The sequence below is a fragment of the Galeopterus variegatus genome, unplaced genomic scaffold, assembly GCF_000696425.1.
Source record: "Galeopterus variegatus unplaced genomic scaffold, G_variegatus-3.0.2 Scaffold8760, whole genome shotgun sequence".
NCBI classification, from domain to species: Eukaryota; Metazoa; Chordata; class Mammalia; order Dermoptera; family Cynocephalidae; genus Galeopterus; species Galeopterus variegatus.
The window spans coordinates 59,589-65,609 of record NW_007734871.1 but is presented as its reverse complement, the minus strand read 5'-3'; positions in this window follow the sequence as shown (position 1 = coordinate 65,609).

Sequence of the window (6,021 nt, the reverse complement as noted above, 5' to 3'; positions counted from 1 at the left end):
CCACAGGCCGGCCCTTACCGGTCATATTTAAAAAAAAAAAAAAAAAAAAAAAAAAAAACTGTGTCTTTTTAACGTTTGCCTGCAGCCTATGCGATTGTAGGTCCCAACATGGCTTTAGTACTGCTCACTCCCAACACTTCCTGCCAGACTTTCTCCCTGAAGCCCAAACTCAAAAGGACAGTGTGTGTGGGGGTGGGGTGGGGGTGGTGGGGAGTGGTGGCTCTAGTTGTGTTTTACTAACTTTGTCTTTCCTGTTCTTCCCTCTCCATCTGGGTCTGACTAGGGTGACCAGTTTTGTTGGGGTTTCCAAGCCACCCCCAAATTCGGAGATTCGCTAGAGGGACTCTGGGCGGGGGAGGGTCAGCAAATGGTTGATTTATTACAGTGAAAGGACCCACACCAGATCATAAGGGAAAAATGATATCACGTGGGGCTTCACCAGTAACAAAAATGTGGCAACATGGGTGCCATATTTCTACCCAGCCAAGTCTATTGGGGGCTGGTTGATAGGCACCTTCTGCCTAGCAATGTACCAAAATCCCAGAATCGCAGAACGAAATCGCACTCAGCACAGATCCTATTGTTTTGTTCAAACAGTCTAGGCACATTGAGCCACTATTTCCTTTTCCTTTTTTTTATACCCATCTCTCAGATCTCAATATGTTAACTATTTTCTGCATACCAGGCCTCCCCTCCTTACTACTTGCAGGCTGAATCTTTATTTCAAAGAGGCCATGTGGTTGTGATTGATTTGGACAAGATTAGAAACCAGATCCGGAAAGGAGAAACATAAGATCTAAAAGAAGAGCTCAAACTACAAAACTTCAAATTCCCTAGGCATTTACTAGATTAATGTTTTATGATAAACCATCATGTCAACAAATATTGTGGCTGAAATGTTTAAATAGGCTGAATCTTTGAATGCATTGTTGGCATTACTTTACAATGTATTATTTAAGATGTTGGTTTTTGAGGTCGAGAGGAGTTTATTATAGGCTCATGGAATGCCTCTTAATACAACTTTTTGGGTTGTCTTGCTCTACAGATTAAGACAATTTAGTAGAATAAAATAAGCAGTGAACATTATAGATGATCATTATAAACCATACTAGTGTTCAAGTTCTAGAAAGAGGTTTCTTCGTTCATTTATTACTTAAAATAGTATTCATTAAATTTATTTTCTGTGAGGACAAAGCCAGGTTGACTTTTTTATTTTATTTTATTTTATTGCATTTAAATAGAGATCATCCACTTCAACTTAATTTTTCACATGGGGAAAAAAAAAAGAAAGAAAGAAAAAGAAAAAAACAAGATGCATAGAGAGGTACGGATTTGCCAAGCAATTAGTATTAGAGCCACGGCTAGAACCTATTAGACCTCACAATCAACTTAGCATAAGCACAGCCATGTTAACCACTTCCTCATCCTGCCCCCCGCCCCCTCTCTTTCTCTTAAGCAAAGTGCTTTCTGAGAAAAACTGGGTTCTGTGCAGAGCCGGTCCGTATGCGGGATCCGAACCCTCGGGTGGGAGCGCTGCCGCGCTTCCCAAGCGGCGCACTATCCAGTGCGCCACCAGGCCGGCCCAAACTACAAAACTTCTATAAAAAACCTTAGAAGAAAGACTTAATGACCATACCTCTGACGTAGATATCTCAAATATGACACAAAAAGCATGAAGTACAATTAAAGAAAAAATAAATCTGACTTCATCAAAATAAAAGTCTTTTGATGTTCAAAAGACACTGTTACAGAAATGAAAAGGCAAGCTACAGACTGGGAAAGTATTTGCAAAACATACATCTGACAAAGGACTTGCTTCTAGAATATGTAAAGAACTCTTATTAACTCAAGTTAATAAGACGAACAACCCAATAAAAAATGGGCAAAAGATTTGAACAAATCGACATGCCATCGAAGAAGATATATGATGGCAAATAAACACATGGAAAGATGCTCCACATCGTTAGTCTTTAGGAAAATGCAAATTAAAATCACAATGAGACACTTCTACAGAGAAACAGACAGATGGACGGAAGGGGCTCCATTGCCAACCTCAGCTGCACCCAGGTGTTGAAGACATTGAAATGCATGAAGGGGTCTGCCCATTGCTCTCCAGGGGCACCAGCTGGGCACAGATCACAGCAACATCTTTCCTGGGGCAGGGATGAAGCAGAGGCTGGGCTTCCCGGCCTCTTGGAAGTCTAGGCCTCCTTCACTCCTTGGAACATTTGGGGTCCCTGACACCCCCCAAGCCCAACTCCACCTGCCTCCACCTTTCTCCGTCTTGCCCACAGGAAGGTGGATCAGAGCATAGGCTCCAGTGCCAGACAGTCGGGTTCAAATCCATGCTCTGTGTACCCTCAGGCCAGTGCCTCAGTCTGCCTATCTGTAAAGAATTCCTGTCTCTTAGGGCCAGAAGTCGGTGCTATTGACAAGAGCTGGTTGCCCTTATCAATAACATCGCTGCCTTCCCTGATTTATTTACAAAACTCCCCCTCCCTGTTCCCTGCCCCTGGCACTACCTTTCTCTCCAGCTCTCAGGATGACCTTGCAGAATACATATTTATGTTTGCCCAGGTCCATTTCCTCAACCAGAATGTGAGTCCCAGGAAGCAGGGACTATGTCTGTTTACTGCATGTCCCCAGGCCTAGGCGAGGGCCACTGTGCAGCTGTGAGTGGCAGATTCTGTGTGTCGTGTAACTGGACTGCAGTATCTCTGTTGGGTGTGTCCCTGTGGTGTTGCCTGGGTCTGTGTGTGTTTGCTATGGTGTTCACGCAAATGTATCTGAGTGAGAGTTTGTCTGGGAGTGTGGCTGGGTTATTGTTAGTTGTTAATGTGTGTGGAGAGTGTGTGTGTGTGTGTGTATGTAGCTGTGCCATTTTATGTCAATGGCTGCCACCAAGTGTAGCAACGTGAGTTCTATAGTCTCATGTGTTTTTTTTCCCTTGCTGGATGATGGAGTGTGCTATTGTGTTATCGTGCAGCTGTCTCTCTGCAGGGCAGATGGAGTTGTGTGTTGCTGTGTGTCAGTAGGCATTATTAGTGATCATGTCTGTGTGTATAGCTGTGCTGTTGTGTGTCCAAATTTGGTAGTGTGTGCTTGGTATGTAATTGTGTGTCCCGTTGAGCTGGATCCTGGGTGCGCTTTTGTGCCCCTGACTGTATATGTGTGTGTTGTGTTATCGTGTGTCTGGGATACAGATGTGTGTCCCACCATGTGGCGGGGTGGAGGTGTCTTCCATTTTGCATTGTGCATTTAGATGTGTATTGTGACACCGGCTGGGTATGGACTGGGCTGTTGTCAAAGCATGGAGTGCTTTTGTGTTGTTGAGTGGTTGAATAAAGGTGTGTGTTGATGTATTGTTGTGTCTTTGGCTGGGCTGGTTTTGTCTGGATGTTTAATTCCATGAGGCTGAGTGCTTGTGTGTTACTGTTGGTAAGTGTGTGTCTAAATAGAGAGCAAGAGTGAGGGCACACGCAGGCGAGCTGGATTCCAAGCCTACAAATCATGACTAATTCCTCCTAACGTCTGGGCAACAGAGACCTCTTTGTTCTCAGTGGCAAAAGAGGAGGGGGTGTCCCTTCTCTCTTCAGGTCACTGGGAAGTTCTCAGCCCTGAGCCTGGTCAACAAAGCATCCTCTGAGCTTCAGCCCTGAGCCTGGCCGCTTGCTGGGTGTGCTGGGAACGTCAGTGGGGCACTTGACCCGTGACAACCAGAGTGGTTGGGGCAGCGATGGAGGAGTCCATAGGCGGCCCTGAACCAGCCCAAGGGGCTCAGAGAGGGTGTCCTTGAATATAGTACTGTTACAAGATAATTTGAGAAAAAAAGGGAAAATCATGACTCTCTTACAGATCTAAAAGTGAACACGTGTGAAAGATCTGACTAAACTCATTAAGGAGGGAACCCTGAGGTGTTACTAGTTCAAAGGAGAATCAAAGAACACATTAATAGATCAGGAATACTGAAATGAATGTGCAAATGGAGGCAAAACATTTGAGGTGTTGAGGGTAGTCCCTCCACCACAGAATTTATTAGCACGCCTGTAGAGAAGAGTGATTTTGCACTGCTATAGCTTATCTACAATTTACAGAGTTATAAAATAAATCCCATAGAATATAGGCAGCTGGCTTGTAAAGGGATCCAAACCCTCAACTTTGGTATTAAATCAGATAATTCTGGTCAGCATTTTTGAGTTGAATTGTGCTCCATCCAAAACTCATATGTTGGCATCCTAACCCCTCAAACCTCAGAATGTGACTTTATGTGGAAATAGGGTTGTTGCAGCTGTAATTAGTTAAGATGAGGTTCTACTGGAACAGGGTGGGCCACTAATCCAACATGACTTACAAAATGGGGAAATTTGGACACAGACATAGACACACACACATACACCGAGAACACCATATGACGATGGAGACAGAGATCCAGGTGATGCTTCTACAAGACAAGGAACACCAAGGACTGCCAGCGAACCCCCAGAGACTAGGTGAGAGGCTGGAACAGATTCTCCCTCCCAGACTTCAGAAGGAACCAATCCTGCTGACACCTTGATTTCAGACTTCTAGCCTCCAGAACTCTGAAACAATAAATTCCAGTAGTTTAAGCCACTGTTTGTGGTAATTAGTGAGGACAGCCCTAGCACATGAATAAGAGATGTGCTATGAACAAAGCATAGTCTTCCACTAAAGCAGAAAGTTTTCCTTACATCAGAGCTGATTCTTGGAGTATGGGCAGGAATCAGGCAGCAGCAGAGGGTAGAAACAGCATGTGCAAAGGCCCAGGGGCAAGAAAGTGGGTGACGTCTGTCATGAAAATGCAGTGGTCGTGTGGCTGGGGCATCGAGAGAAGAGGCAAGAGGAAAGCCAAGGGACCAGGCAGGGGCAGGTCATGCTAAGGTTTGGGCTTTTGTTCTGAAGGCCCTGGGAGCCACAGAAAGAAATCTACATTTATGGGAGGTACACTCTTCTCCCAGCCCTGTGTTAGGTGCTCAACATAATTCGCTCATTAAATCTTTCCAAGACAACCTGGATCAGAGGTCACACAGCCAGAGAAGGAGTTGGGAGTGGCACTTGACCTTGGTCAGGGTTCTAACAGGCGAGGACCACGGCGGCTGGAGATAGAAGCTGGGAGCAGCAAGACCCTGGGTAGAGTTCAACATTACTGACCGATCCGCATGTGCCAGACGCTGTTCTAGTTCTCTCCTGTGTATGACCTCATTCAACGTTCACATCAATCCCAGGAGGGAAGTACTATTTTCACGTTGCCTCACGCCTTCATCCTCACCTGCCAAATCACTCCCATGGGGGAAAGGACTTTGTCTATTTCTTCGTCGCCATGTCCCCGGCAGCTAGGACTGCACGTAGGTACGCTGTACATATTTGTTAAATGGATGAACATTCCCGGCAGGCCGTCACGCATGTCTTTCAGACGGAGAAACTGAGGCTGAGAGAGAGGCATCCGCGCCCTAAGCCTTCAATCCAGTTGCACTGTCCATGAATCCTTCCGACTGGATTCGGCAGGAAGACACAGACAGAGGGGCTGCACGGTGAGCAGGCGGCGCCGGTCCGCTGCCCCCTCCACTTGGGGGTCCTCCCCTGAGCGCTCGCCGGAAACCCCAGCTTCAGCGTCCGAGCCCCAGCGTCCACCCCTAACCCTTCTGGACTCGCCCTTCCCGCCCTCTTCCGGGAGGACAAGGGCCCGAGAGCCGTTCCCACCAATTCCCGCCGCGGCGCCCCTCCCAGCCCACCCGGTAAAGCGACCACCCTGGCGGCCCACTCCGTTTCCGGCCCACTCCGTTTCCGTCCCGCGGCGGTTGGTCCTGACCCGCCCCCGTGGGGCTGCACCATTGCAGCCCGGTGGGGGGAGCACGGGAGGGAACGGGCAAGGGCTCGTCGCGGAGACTCCCTCTACCGAGGCGCTCTCTAGCCCGACAGGGGGACGGGACGGAGGCTTCGAGCGTGGGGGCTTCGGGGTGGCGCTCGGGGACCCCTTGGACCCCGCGGCGCCGCTCCCCCCTG